The 15828-nt window shown below is 33.3% G+C and overlaps 1 protein-coding gene across 3 annotated transcripts in view; it reads right to left on the reverse strand.

The window, feature by feature from the left end:
- Positions 1–15828, reverse strand: part of LOC147070965 (uncharacterized protein CG43867) — an 899434-nt gene that overhangs the window by 694546 nt on the left and 189060 nt on the right. For all 3 annotated transcript variants that reach the window (XM_085948919.1, XM_085948917.1, XM_085948918.1), the window contains one exon: positions 2568–2604. The gene's annotated coding sequence lies outside the window, so the exon portion shown is untranslated. The remainder of the gene's footprint in view (positions 1–2567; positions 2605–15828) is intronic.

Raw genomic sequence — 15828 nt, forward strand, 5'->3', positions numbered from 1 at the left:
TATTCTAACTTCTGAGGTCTTACTTATACACTTATTATGTGATTATATTATGTTATAACTTGGTGGATTAAAATATTCGATTTGATATTCGCAAACCAATAACATATGAAATAGGGTGTAAAATTCTCAAAACTTACAACGTGGTCAACCCTGACCATCAGTGTACCAGTGTGAAGTGATATCACGAATCCGACACTTCATATTTATTGCAAATTGTGCCTGTTTGTGAATGCAAAGAAAGCGCTCTAAGTACCGCTGCATTTGCTCTCATTGCAAGATTGTCTTGTAAAATAATAATAATAAAATTGAAAGAAAAATCTATCGAACCTCGTGGCTTTACTTCAATTCAATATCGGAGGATTATTTCTAAATTCAATTGTTATTTTTATGCGATCTCACGTAAGAATCGGTTTCTTGATTTTTCAGGATTTCAGTCAGTATTCCTACATATAAATAACTTGCATTAACCGACAATATCCTCGCGAACGAAACCAATTCTGATCGGTATCATATAACTAGAAAATATTACCAGGTGGCAGTACCACATGTCAAAATAATTCTCGTACGTCTTCTCCTTTTCTCAGAATAATACTTGCAGTGAAATTCATAATTAGTTTTGAATATTTTATAAGATATTTCAGATTAATTAGGAAATCAATAATTGTCCATTCCATCCAATAAATCGAGTGTCAAACATATATCTAAGATTTTATTTATTAAAATAATTTCCTTATTGAACGAAGAATTCACAAGATTTTATTTTTACCAAAAATATTCAAAATACATCTCAGACGTAGACACATTTTGTGCAGAACATAATCTTTTTTTGAATACATAATTTTGAAAACACCCATGAGAAAATATAGCCAATAGAAAAAAAAATGAAAAAAGTAAGACACCCGGCAGGTTCGAACCTGCGTCTGTTGGGTATCGCGCCCTGTGTGTTACCACTATACTACGACTGCCATGCTTAATTGCGACAAATTTTAACTATTGACCTTTTTAATACCTGCTCATAATCGTATTCGATCGCTTTTTGTATTCCAAATTAAAGTATTTACTTAAGTAATTAGAGTAGTAAATTTGTCGCAATTAAGCATGGTAGTCTTAGCATAGTGGTAATGCACTGGGCGCGATACACAAGAGACGCAGATTCGATACCTGCCGGGTGTCTTATTTTTTCAAAAAAGATTTTTTCTATTGGCTATATTTCCTCGTGAGTGTTTTCAAAATGATGTAAGCTCAATCATTAGAATGGGACATTCTTAAAATCTCGCGAATTATTCGTTGAATAAAAGAAATAGTCAATCTTATTTACTATAAAAATTACTTCACAATTCAAATTACCCACCTTTAATGTAAAATTTACCCTTTTGGTTACAAATACTAATACGTCCATCATATATATTATACTGTGTTTCAGGTTTATCATATTTCATTATGTTATACCTTTGCATTATCCAAACAGCAAACTGTCGCCACTGTAAAAAGTTGCATTGTTTGAGCAATCCCTCTCTATCCGGTCCTCCACGGCGCACTTAAAATACACTTACGGTCCGATACGACGCGACTTAATCTCATAAACTTCGCAAGCTGAGCAAGCAAAACTTCCTCCGGGAAAGCATATACTTGGTAGGTTGAAAAATGTCATATTACTTAATCCGAATTGCATTGTTCTAACAATGTATATAGCATGAACATGATTCAATGAAAATCAAGCAATATTTGTTGTTTCTAATGCAGCAATTAGGAACCAGGGAATATCTAGAGAATTAAAATAGAATAATTAGAATGGAGAAATATGGGATAAACTTAAGCACGTGTTAAAGAATATTTAATAGTTACGTATGTACCATAACATGCATTAAAGTTTGTCACGTAAACGTGCACAAAATGCGCATTCAACATTTATAATATTAGTCGATGGCGACTGGCTTTCACTTCTCTATTTCTGTATTAGGAAACTATATTGTATTTCCGCTATCGTGAAAAATACATTTGTACCATTTCATTTAATTACATAAATGGAAGCTATGATGAACGCAAAATCAATTTGAGTCACTTTTTTGAATATCAAAAGTCTAATGAATAAAACGAAATATGACTAAATAAATTATTTTTCTTATTCAACGATTCACACAATTGGTAAAGCACATCGGCCGGAGTCCAATCAATGCAGGTTGGAGTCCTGACCGGCGCCATATTTTGTTAAAATATGTATGTTTCTCAGGAGCTAAATACTTTTTTGTTGAAGCCTCATTTAATTATGTATCAAATTTACCCTTCTTTTTTATAAATAATGTCACACTAAATACACAAAATATTGAAAAACTAAATGCGGTAATGGCATATTTTTTTACCTATCTGATGTTTCCGTAGTAGAACTCTATTGTAATGGTTTTAAAGCAACTTTTTTTGATAATCCTACAATAAGTTATCTTATAGCCGTACTTAAAATAATAATATACGTAATCTAAAACAGCTGTCAAAATAAATTCTATAATTACCACAAAACTTTGTTATGAAACCGTTATAATATTATATAATATTAGTTCAGATCTACTCACTTATTTTCCAGTGCAGTGGACCTTAGCACCAGTGGATCTGAAAGGAAATAAATTATTTATTAAAACACAATAAAAAAAAATACAATCAAAATACATAATAAAATAATTGTTTACTTTCACATTTTTTTTGTGAATGCTTACAAATTACTCCGAAGTATTTACATAAAACAAAAATACAGGTATACGTAAACACATATTTTATTCACTGCATAGCACATAATAATATGTATACATTCATAAACTCTAGTCGTTAGTAGGATTGATTTATTATTAAAATAAATATTGTTCATGAAGCAATAAATATGTACAATCAGTTTTGATAACTATTATAATGTATTTTTATTTGAATAACCTAAATAAATAGGAAATTATTTTCAATTAAAAAGTATATAGTCCACTTTACCTGCCCAAATTCTATTGGGAAACAATACAAAATAGTATTTTCTTTTGCTTGGCTGTATTAAGTAATTTTGCTTATAAATTATTCTCTATAGAAAGTATGATTGTTCAAGACCGTATATATAAGTTTACATGTTAGAACATCTTTCTAACACACGTTGGTATGATCGAACGCTTAGTTTTCGTGTAAAAAAAATCAGAAAAGACCCTGACTATGGGTTTTCCACTCTCTGTACTTAATCACTTATAGAGATTGTATAAAACTTGTATAGGTTTTGTGCAACTACGTATAATTTCAGTTCAAAAAAGGCATTAACATTAGGTAAGTACTTACCTTGTTCTCTCTCTGTTTGGTTACAAAACATAATTACCACAAAATTACATAGGTACAATATTGTTTGAAAATATCAGTGCCCTAGCATAGAGATCTATCTTCAATGCGGTCGGAATTTTTTATCACGTAAAACGAAAATATAAAATAAAAATGCGAACGGTTGCAACGTCGAGCACATTTCCGTCTCCTCTTTAAACTGTTGCAATTTTAAAATAAGCTTTTGAGAGCTTTCAAAGCTCCAGAGTTAAGACATGAAGCGCATTACTTTATGTTGTTTTGTTGTTAATGATAATGTATGATTTGTATTCTTTTTATTATTAATGTCTAAAGGATATCGCTTCAGAAGTTGGTAAAGGAGACAGTATTTTATTCGGAAGTCGCACTTTTCATCATATTATCTCAAACGTACCCTACCATAGTTAGTAGTTGAGGGGTAGGTACCTGTTGAAAACTGACTACAAGGAGGGACTCAATGCTGGCCTTACTCACTCTTCGATATCATCAGAGACCAATGTGCTTCTCATTCAGATAGTCGGTTCAATTCAAATGACATGAAAGAATCCTAGATTTACATGTTTTTTTTACAATGATCGTTATGCACGGGGAACTTGTAGAAAGACATAATCTTGAAATACTACCACCCACAGCAAGTAAGGGTGAGTAAAAATATTAATTAAGGTAAGACAATTTTAACAGTTGAATACATCAGCTGGACGCTGAATTATTTGTTTTGTGTCACATTTGAAATAGTCTATCTACAGTTATTTAAAATATATATATGGACAATTGATATATTCATATTTTCTTCAGCAATATGGCTACTAATATACGATGGATTTATATTTTTTATATAATAAATAATTGAAGTAGACTATTTCAAATGCTACGCGTCGACTTATGTTGTCGTGGGTCACGGAATTCGTAACCCGCGTCTGAAAAATTTACATGCTGTTTTTTATGAATGTGATCTCGGGGAAATGCCTGATGAGTTGAGCTCTTGATAAAATGATAATCATAATATATTTTTAATAATCAGATAACCCTCACTCAGTGCATGCCTATATGCTCATCTTAAAAGCAAAAATGGAATTATACCTGTTCTTCTAGTATTAATATAAATCATATTACCTACTATTTCTTCTATACAAATAAACTCATGTTCATTAAGACAATATCCGGCCACTGAACTCAAAACTTGAAGGTACTGATTTGCGCACACACAACATGTTTGAAGTTTAGTCAAAGTGAGATAGACTAATTATTTCCATAGTTACACAATGTTTGCTGTGTTCAACCTGTATATTAAGAATGTTTTACTTTAAAAGGGTGTAAGTGACACTTAGCAAGTTCACAGGAGAATAATTTGAAATACGAATATAATTAGTTTTGTCACTATGTTTCAAGAAATAAAAAGAATAATTTAGATAGCAAGGAGTATTTTTCTCTCAAAATAAAATGTTTCCTTAGCAATCGAAGACGTGAAAGGTGGACGCTAAACGAGGAGATATCTCGGGGAGCTTTCGAGATCCGTAACATCCGCAACAGTCCCTCGTCCACATGACAGAAGGAGACATAGCATTCTCCAACTCATTATTCAAAATAAGATAAACGGTAAAATAGTAGAAGACGACGTCCAATTTCGTGACTTAAGCACCTCCGTAATTGATACGAGTGCAGCTCCGTCGAACTGTTCAGGGTAGCAGACCTTGATGAGGTGGCGGACCTCTATTCTTCAATAATTATACTTCGTCACGTTGCTGGACCACTTTTGGGAAATTAAAATGACATTCTAAATAACTAAATAACTTCTCTTTTGTTTATCAAATCCGATAAGGAACTCATTATTATTGAATTCTGCCAACCAATTGCCACTTAAATTAAAGTAACTATAAAGCTAATGGTAAATATATTGTCACCAAAACGACCTGAGAAATAACAATAAAAAAACGTTAGACATCCATGTTCCAATTCCACGTACAGTATATTTGAATAAAATATAAAATGGCCCACGTCGGTATTACAGAACCCTACAGTTCACGTGTAGTTCCACTACCGGCCGTGATTTCGCCATGAATATGCGATGGAGTCGCCACCGTACCGAGCCATCATGCGCCCTTACATAAACATGAATGGGGCTGTAAGGTATGTTTAAGTTATATGCGTACTGAGTGTAGCACTGATCATTGAGTCTGTAAACAGAGCCTTTTTTCGGGTGAAATAAAGGATTTATAAGATTGTACTGGTCATGGTTTTTCGTACAGAAAGGCTTATATGTATTATTAAACAATTTCCTAATACGAAGTCTTAAGAATCAGCTCATTATTCGTGCTTGTGTCCTTCGTTGTTGAGGATCGTGTTAATGGTTAAGTAAGTGTTGATTCGGTTTTATATTGGAAATTAGAAACGGATTCCCGTATTCCGTGAGACTATTAGAAACCCCGTAGCGTATTTTATGAAAGTGGCGAGATTCAGACCACCTATTCAGCACATCGTGGAGTCATTTAATATGTATACCCAACTAGATGAAGTTTCACCCTTGCACCACGCCTAACCGGAAGCTGTTGCGTGGATTTATGCTTTGCCGGTTCCAATGTGACCTGTTATCTGTGATTTTGTTTCTCATATATTTTTGTAGATAATGCTTTTGTTACCATATGATTATATACTTAGAGCGGAATGCAGAAACATTTGTCATAACTAAAATTTCCTTAGCAGAAAACACTATGCAGAAACACTGTCCTTAGTTAAGATCATTTTTATTGAAAATAATACCATATTTAAAAATTCTCGTTAGGTAAATTAGGTAAATTATTTTATAATCGTTAAACGATGACAAAAATATGACAACTGCATTTTATAAATGCAATAACTATAAATACATATTAATATTTAATTATAATACTCTTATGTTTCCGTTATAAGTCATTATACGTGATTCCACAGGCACCACAAGTTTTTTTTTTAACATGGTAACACTAGCATCAAGTGTCATTTTTCATCTTGTATTTTGTATTTCTGCGGGCTGGCGTATAAAAATAAAATAATATTCTGCAAGTACATGCCAAACGAACTAACACTATTAATATCCATATTGAGATACATTGTCAAATGAATTTGAGTGTATGGACTGTGTTATAGACATGCGAATTTATTTTGACAGCAGCTGTCAGTGGTAAATGGTAATACAGAAGGGGGCGTGTTCATAACAAAAGTAGTCTATGGTTAAGGATTCCTTAACTCTATACTCAGGATTGTCTATAGTTAAGTCATCCTTTTCGGCGACTTATCCTTAGGAACGAAATCTTAGATTGTGCATTCCGCTCTTAGCATATAAACTTTTAACATTCTGACTTTTTAGCCCCCCTTTTAAAAGTCTAATTTTTGACTTAAAAAAAACCTCTGAATATGTGCTATTGTAGAGGTTTTGTATATAACTCTACAACTGTCATTCTGTTGTCTATGGTCATTGATAGATCATAGGCCATAGACAATAACGCAAACGGAAATCTGACAGTTGTCTAGAAACTCCTTTCCTCTGTAGAGGTTACAAGGACGCTCCAGTCCTTCGATGAATTAACAAGTTAAAAGGTTCATGTTAAAGTTAAACCTTAGTGAACAAACAAGTTAATGTGCGCCATAATATAATCGAATATACGATATAAAACATCAACTCGTGTATTATTAACATCTGCCCGAACGCATGTCACAAACACATAGAGTTGGGTTTCGGGAATTCTCGAGAAATTTTCGAGATTTTCTATCCCGAATCTCGAGAGTTGAAATTTTTAACATTTCGGGAAATCCCGGATCTTGAGAATCTTTTCTCGGGATTCGGGATTTCTTTATTATTAAATATTCATTGAAAAATTATTTTGTATATGAAAAAAGTGAACAGAAACACTAAACGTTCAAAGACTGATCGGGGCATTTAACACAATTAAGCCAACGTCAACTCAAAATGAGCGCAATGTTTGCAACATCAGGGAATTTTGTGTCTCAAAAGCGTACGCGATTGTCAGACGCAGCGATTGACAGTCTGTGTTTTTTTGAATTCTATTTAAATAAATAATGTTTTGAATTATTTTTGTTTTCTTACTTCTATTTTGTTTGTCTTCTTAAATAAATAAAAAAAACGTAGTTTTTTGGAATTTGTCTGTTTTTACACTGATTTTAGGATTTTTTCAGTTTTTTTTTAAATTTCCCGATATATGAATCCCGAATCTCGAGAATTCAAAATTTCATCATTTCGGGAAATCCCGAATCTCGAGATTGAGATTTTCTCGGGAAATACCCAAGTCTACACACACACACGAGCAAGCTATCTTATATCAAACTAATAACGGATGTATATGGGACAAAATAAGAATCGACTACATCCCTTATACTATTTATCCATTTAATATGCCAACCACTTAACTGAAAAATATTATGACTTGATATAATCAAAGCTCGAACAATAACATCGCAGAATTTAAATATGTACAAGGACAGTAAAAACAAAATAACAGGCCGCGATAATCGCGAGAAGCGAAAATATTGACTCAAGCATCATCTTTGAGTTTGAGTTTGAGTTAGTAGCCAAACAAAAACACTTTGGCAGGCGACGCGGCGTAACAGACCTGCAAACAACTGGGAAATAACAATATAAAGTTTATCGCTCGAGACCACCCTGTACTTTATAGCTGAATTCATGGATTGAGATCTCTGAATAATTATTATTAACATATGGAATAATCAGGGTTTTTTAGTCTGCCAACATTTAAGACCTGTAACAAGTACATATGCCAATATAATAAATACCTGTCTTTAAAATAATGTCTGTAAAATGGCTTTACTATTCTTACAGTGTTTAACTGGTTCGACGGTTTATCCGGGTTAGACAAGAAGTTTTATTACCTACTAGGTATACATAACGGATACATTCATGGAAAACAAGTAATGCTAAAATTGCATCTGCCACGATTGCCAAAATCTATTATCTATGGTTTTGCGGGATCGTGAACGATCGTGAGTAAATTGGAACCAATCCTATTTCCCTCTGCAACGATTCACGAAGATTCAAGCGAATATTGCCGAGAACGTACGAAAATATCCGAAGCTACCGCCCGCTTGCGAGGTTAGGTTTGACAGCTGAGTTTTGGCGTAAAATTGGGATGGAAAACTGTTCAGTGTAGCCACCTATCTAACGAGAAATAGTTTTTGGTCAACCTATATTTTTAATAATAGCAACACTGTTTATTTTAAACAATTCAAAAACAAGGACCAACGCGATCGAATCGTTGTGTGTGCTTATAGTGTAAAGACGTTGGTCTCGACGGTCGGCGTGGATCGTTGGATCTGCGCATCTGCCAGTGTAATAAAGCCTTAAAACACACACAATTAGGCAAGAATGTTATAGATATACAGTAGTTACATTGTTGATCCAACTCAAGTCACAATCTTATTTATGTGACAAATCCACTTAATCTCGTCGACAAATTTTAAATTGTTGAATATTCTTTATTCGTTCAATACGCTTGTGAATTGGCTTGATAGTTTTGTCCACATTTCTTTTGTAATTACTATCACCTTTGAAAGGGGAGGGGAGGTGGGTGGAGGGAGCTTTAGGTACTCCCTCTCGCTTGATGTTGCTATCAAATGACATCATCTGCTGTGTGTGCAGTTTGGGTGATAAAGAAGAACATAGGATTGTGGCGAGTTGTAGAATATGAATTTTTACTAATTGAAAAGATCTGAGCCTCATCGCAAAAAAACTCGTGAGCTCTGTTTAAATTCCAGACACGCTTGACGCTCTCTGGGCGAGCAAAAATGCACTCATATAAAAATAGACACAGAGGGTCTAACCGCTTAGGGGATGACACCTATGGGAGGTGTTACTACATATTACCAGATTTCATTTTTTTGTCGGTCGTTGACCAGAAACATTCCTTATACGTACAGATTTTGGCTTCAAAAATTCGTTTAAATTACCTACATTTGTTGTATGGTTAATGATATTGACGATGACACCAATTGTTTTTCTTTTTTTATATTGACAATGGCAACATAATATGACGCGTGTATAAGTTCGCTGACTCTCCCGCCACGGTCCCGAATGGGTAAAAACTTTACAAGCCCCCGCCGTCTATCCCTCTCACTCACGCGCCTGGCTCTCCCTGAGGACTGAGATGCTAAAGGCCTAAACACTTTTTATTACTGAGTAATTAAACTTTCTAAACTGAATTAATTTTGTGCGCAGTAACACAATGCGAGAATGCGAAAAGAGTGAGATGGAGAGATTGCCAGCATAGGGTGTTTAAAAAATAGTTTGTAATTGGAAAGATGCATACCATCCAATACAATACTAAGAGGTACGCTAAATGACACAGGTAAGAAATATTTTTTTATAAAGGGTAAGAAAATGAAATTAAGTTCTTTTAAAAATGCGTGCCATTATTACCAATTCATATCTTGTTTTTTCTTGGCGCTACAACCCTGTGTGGGTCTTCGCCTCCTCCAGCACCTGCCTCCTCCATTCAGGCCTGTCAAAAGCCAGTTAAGGACGCCATAGGTTAAGAGCGTACTTCAGTGAAACGGCAAATAATTTTCAACGGTAGGTGCGACGAAATTTTTCACTGGTCGCCAATCGGAGACCGACGGTCGAATTGTCCGCACGTCGATTTGTTTTATCATGGCGTCGGATGAAAATATTCTTAAATCGTGTAAAGATTACTAAAAAACTTTACGTATGTACTTAAAAAAGAAAAAATGTCAATGAATATACTATTATTATTAGTAATATAACAATAAACATAACATTAAATGGACGCATGTTGGATTTTTAAGACAAATTATATTTCGTTCGGCACGCGTCATTTGCACAATCCGCGCATCGCTTAAGCGTCAATTACATTGAGCTTCTTTACGAGCTGTTTGTTGGCGAATTTATAATCTGCCTGTAAAGTCGCTCAGTGTAATCATCGAAATGTTAGCTTGTTCGATGATTACACTGGGCGACTTTACAGGCAGATTATAAATTCCCCAACAAACAGCTCGTAAAGAAGCTCAATGTAATTGACGCATTAGCCACGATCTTTTTAGACCATGCCTCAACTGAAGCGTAGCCTTAACAAATTAATAATATCCGATAATGGTAGCATTATGCCATTACGGGATATAGGCGGATAACACAAATAAATTAATTTCGTTTTACTCATAGACTATAGATACATATAGACGCCATCCGTTGCATTGCTAAATGAAGCTACGTGCCGTGCGTTTGGTTTGTGGGCGAGCAAACGCATTCGCCTACAAATGTTCGAGACCATTTCGCTAGTGCTCGCCCAAAGTGCTCGCACTAGACGCTCAGAATTAAAATATAATTTTCTATTTTTTTTACGTTATATAGTATTTTTAAGCGGTCAAAATGCAACCAATTAGGTAAAGATATCCATAATTTAGGTTATTTTAAAGAAACACTAGGTCACTGACATTAAAATAAATAATAATATACAAATAAATTGTCACGAACATGTATCAACTTACATATGAAACGTAATACCATCTTCTTGCTTATCAGTACGGCTACCATATTTTAATACAACACGCAGAACTACCTTTCCTATTTAATTAACTAAACATATTTACCACTGACTTTATGTTCAACACAAAAAATAGCAAATTTAGCAACACGAACTCGCAGATTATCGACGCTGCGTGAAGCGATTCAGCACGATTTGCCGGCGATAGTTTTGGAAACTAACTAAAAAATAGGTAGACTTTTTATCTTACTCTAGCGCGTGTCGCAGAGATTATAAGGGTGCCGAATACTTTCTCACTCTCACTCATGCATCGTTTTTGTTCAGGCCTTGGTTTGACTTACTTTTGAATAGTGTCAATTAATATTGTTTATTTGGTACGTACTTTAAGCGATTTGCGTTGGACTTAGTTACACCAACTATTCCTGTAATTTTCAAGAGTAATCATTATTTGAAAGAATTTATTTTTACAGTAGAATAACGTTTTATATAATTTCACATAATTTATATATATATATAAAAAGGTAAACAGTAAGCGCTACGAATACGCTACGGCTCGGTATTCACACGACCGACACTCACTAGGTTTTTCCACTAAAGGATAACCGATTTTCAGTGCGAAGGGCGAAAAATATAATAAGGCATGACCGTTTCGTATTTTTTTTATATACTTTTTACCTTCTGTAAACTGTAGAGATTATAGCTCAATGAAGATGACACTGCAGGCGTATCGACCAAGGAAGCATTACACCAACGTATAATCGTGATATCTACCATCAGGACTTTTACCATCCTGACGAGAAACTCTTAAAGGATCCAGTCTTAATGACTTTCCCAATGATACTAATAAATCGCATAACAAATTAAATCGTGACGATAGCTTAAAAATTGTCGTAATTGATAAGACTACCTAATATTAAAAAAATAAAAAAAAAACACCTGAGACTTTCCAATGATGCATCGTCTATTCAATTAGATCGGTACGTATTTATATTATTTTTACAATCGTACGGTGTTAATTTATTGCAAATAAGTATAATCACAATTTATATTTATCTAGCTCGTGCAAGGACCCAATGTAATAAATGACCTTGTTTAGAAAAAGGGCGTAACCCTCACAGAACAAATTTTACAGAAGGGGCAAAAAACGTTTTTTGAATGATTTCAGTGTAATATTTAAAAAAAAAAATAGGCACATACATTGGGTGCATGATGATTGATGATTTGGTGTAATATATTTTCGATCTAATAATAATTAAAGAAGTAATTACAGAAAAATCATTAAAATTGAGGGTAAATACTTTTTTCCTTAAATTAAAACTTAATTAATCTCAATTAAAACCTGAATTTAGATAATAATTCGGTATTTGCGGCTTACTTCCTTTTTATAGAACGTGTATTTATTTGTATACATTGTTAATGTCTAATAAAAGCACTTTTCGAAAAATCGAGGGTTACGCCCTTCTTCCTAAACAAAGTCGAATATAATAAGTAATAACATTCACCACGTGGAAGACCATAATATGCTTCAATTTGGAGCGAACATAACAATTTTCATAATTATCAACACCACATAATAGTTCTTTGGTTATCATATTTAAGATAAACCGGCCAAAAATTCGTTAGTACACAATATAATGTTCGATGACCATTTTTAATAAGGACAAATGAAGAGAGGTACTGAGGAGTCACGGACTGGGTTTCCAGTGTTTCTAATATGACGATCAAAGTATGGCCGAAGAATTTGACAATGCGTGTGACAATATTTTATGCCAAGCTCTTTCAATGTACTTACATAAGGACAATCTTCTGATATCTCTAACGTACCCGAGAGTCTAGATTGCATGGAAAAAGAATGAAAATATCACCGTTGTAATATTCTTATTTGAAACTACGCAAAGTAAATACTGAAAATAAATAATTACAAGATAAAAAGAACTTTTTATATACAAATTTTTTAAATTTTCTGTTGAATTATTATGCTCAATACGCTCAAACTTGTACTTGATATGAAGTAAATAAAAAACAAACAAACAAATATAGAATACTGAAATGTCATTTTGTCATTTCATTTTGATTTCCATAGTAACCCACGTATATATTAATAATTTAATTGCTAGGACCACCGCCTTAGCAACCAATAATAGTGTTTTACTTTTTACGGATTTTTCTGAAATAACTTTCCATACAAAACAGAATTAACTGAAAATTAATTAAATTCTGCTTAAAGATGGCTAAAAGTATTAAAAGAATGCATTGTCATCGTGTTTTGATATATTCTAAAAGTTTCAAATCTCTAGCTAGTCGGGAAGTTAGTTAAAAAATCGATTGCAAGATTTGTACCGGACAAACGAACAAATAAGAATACGAGATAATAAAAACGTTGTAATAAAATAAAAATAGGTACTTATTACCAATTCATTTAAAAAGTTATTTTGAATAAAACACTAGTTTTCGCAAAGAACAGACATTTTAACCAGCAGGCTTTGCCTTACCAAAGAGAACATGTAACTAACTACGATGACCACGAAAACTTTTAATTAATATATGTTTCTCTTCGGGGTTAAGACTCTCGTACGGCGTGTAAACTCGCTTTTCACGCGTCGGCCCCGGATAAATATGTACACAAGACGAGAGGATAGATAGATAGATAGATAGATACAATGCGAAGAAAGTTTACCCGGCTGAAACTCCGAGGGTAAAACTGTGCGGATATAACTGAGATTCCGGTTTGTTTGCGAGTCAATACAATTAGGGGCATTTGTATAAGTAAATACGTAGGCAGGAGGTGTGATAAAAATATACAAGTAACTGCTTAGTTATTTGTGAGAATTCGCGAGTGGGTAGGTAATGGTCCCGGCCGTTCCAACTAAACTAAAAGCAATTACTGTGTCCAATGCTTTTTGAACGTACTAAAGTTTATTGAAAGGATATTTTTTAGAGATAATAATGCTGTAACGGAAAATATAGCAACGCAAATAAGAAAAGTAAGTACCGTCGTTTGGGGTGAATAGAGACTGTGGGGTGAAAAGAGACAAAAACATGGTATGAATTTCAACACAACTTTAATAAGTATCCTACGTATTTATCATGAGTATGTGAAAATTTTTTGACTGCTGGTAATCTCATATTTTGGATGACAACACCAAAGCAACTCTATAATCTGTCAAAATTTAAACAACTGCGTTAGACTTCGGTGTCCGTGAATCGTTACTTTTCGACTGCTCAAAAACTTTGATATTATTCCAGAAAACGTAAGTATAACTGTGTTAACATAATAATTTACATTTACTGCAAGTGTTTTTTATACTATAAACACAAGTTTGTATAGTATTTCATCGAATTTCGGCATTATTGGGCTCTTTTTACAGAACTTGAAATTTTCACATATTTTGGGGTGAATAGAGACGAGAAGGGGGTGAATAGAGACGCCATAAGGGGTGAATAGAGACGCAATACGGGGTGAATAAGGACAGCCTGTGGGTGAATAGAGACAGTGATGATACAGAAAACTTAAATTTAAATAGTTTGAAAAGTGACTATGTTTGGTATAATATTTCTTCTTTTTCTTTTTTTAGAAAGATCACTGTACAATATAAACATGCCAAGTGTTTTAAACCAGATCCCCGAAGCACCAAAAGACACCTCAAACACAACCCATAGGTTTTGAAGAATGCTGTACAAGCTATTATATTGGGAATACTTCCAATAATACTAATTAATGTTAATAACTAAATAATAATGATTTTATTCATTGATAAATATCTTTTTAAATAGTGCACATGTAAAATTAATAATTTCATTTAATACCTAAACTCCATAGATTTGAGCATTTTTAATTTTCAGTTACCTACTCATCTACCTAATAAACTCACAATATTAATTTTATGTAACTAGATACCTACCTATTTTATAATATTTTCATAATTGATTGATAATTATCTTTCAAAAAGAAACCTAGTGCAATAATTGTAAAATAAATATTTTGATTTTATAAATTCCATAAATGTATGTAAAGTTAGTGTAAGGAAACCAAATGCTTATATATTTTATATATTGATAAATATTATGTTTTATAAAATTGCACTTGTAACATTATAATTCGATTTAATAATCTCAAATGTATGAATGTTTATAAATGACCTACATCTACCTACCTCCCTATACATTTGGTCTCTATTCACCTTCCAAGTCTCTATTCACCCCCCTCTCGTCTCTATTCACCCCAATTCAAGTTAAATAGAGACATCGAACAAAATTGGCTGTTCTTTAATAACCTTAAAGGATATTTGAAAAATATGTCCATAAACATGTAGAAGGACTATAAAAACAAGTTTTAAGCTAATCGTGTTGATATAATTTGGAATAAGTATGCAGATACATTATCGTCAAGGGAAAAAAGTGTCTCTATCCACCCCATTCGACGGTACTTAATATTTTTTTAATTTAATTAAAATATTTAAGATATACCTATGCATTAATTTACCGTAAATAGTAAAATATATTATTAGATGAAGGTTTATTTGAGAGAAAACAATGATCCGGATATAGCGAATGCTACATAATCTCAAGCGTAAGGTGTTCAACCAATGTGTGCTACCCTAGGGGCGGCAGGTTATATGAAAGTATGGTGAAGGAGGCAAGTATAGTGAAAAAGTATGGTGAGCCAGGCTGGTAATCAATTTGTGGCAAAATTTCCACGTTAACATTATATTGTATCAGGGGAGGGCATTTTTTTGCGGCCCGCCATCATTAATTGTACTTCTGATTACGAATAACTTTTTAAAAAATATTGACAATAGATGAAAAATTTTAAGAATTTGTTATTTCGTAAATGTATTATCTCAGTACGTCTTCCTTGCGTCTCGTCTCACACTATGTAACCACTATTTTCTACGTTGAACATCGATTTCAATAGATATTGATAGTGTACCGACAAAGCTACAACTTGAGATTATTGATCTGCAGTGTGACACTGATTTAAGAGAATTGCATCGTCGTGAAGAAATCT

Source organism: Rhyacophila brunnea, unplaced genomic scaffold (genome assembly GCF_057557595.1).
Source record: "Rhyacophila brunnea isolate RB1 unplaced genomic scaffold, BYU_Rbru_1.0 scaffold_21, whole genome shotgun sequence".
Taxonomy (NCBI): domain Eukaryota; kingdom Metazoa; phylum Arthropoda; class Insecta; order Trichoptera; family Rhyacophilidae; genus Rhyacophila; species Rhyacophila brunnea.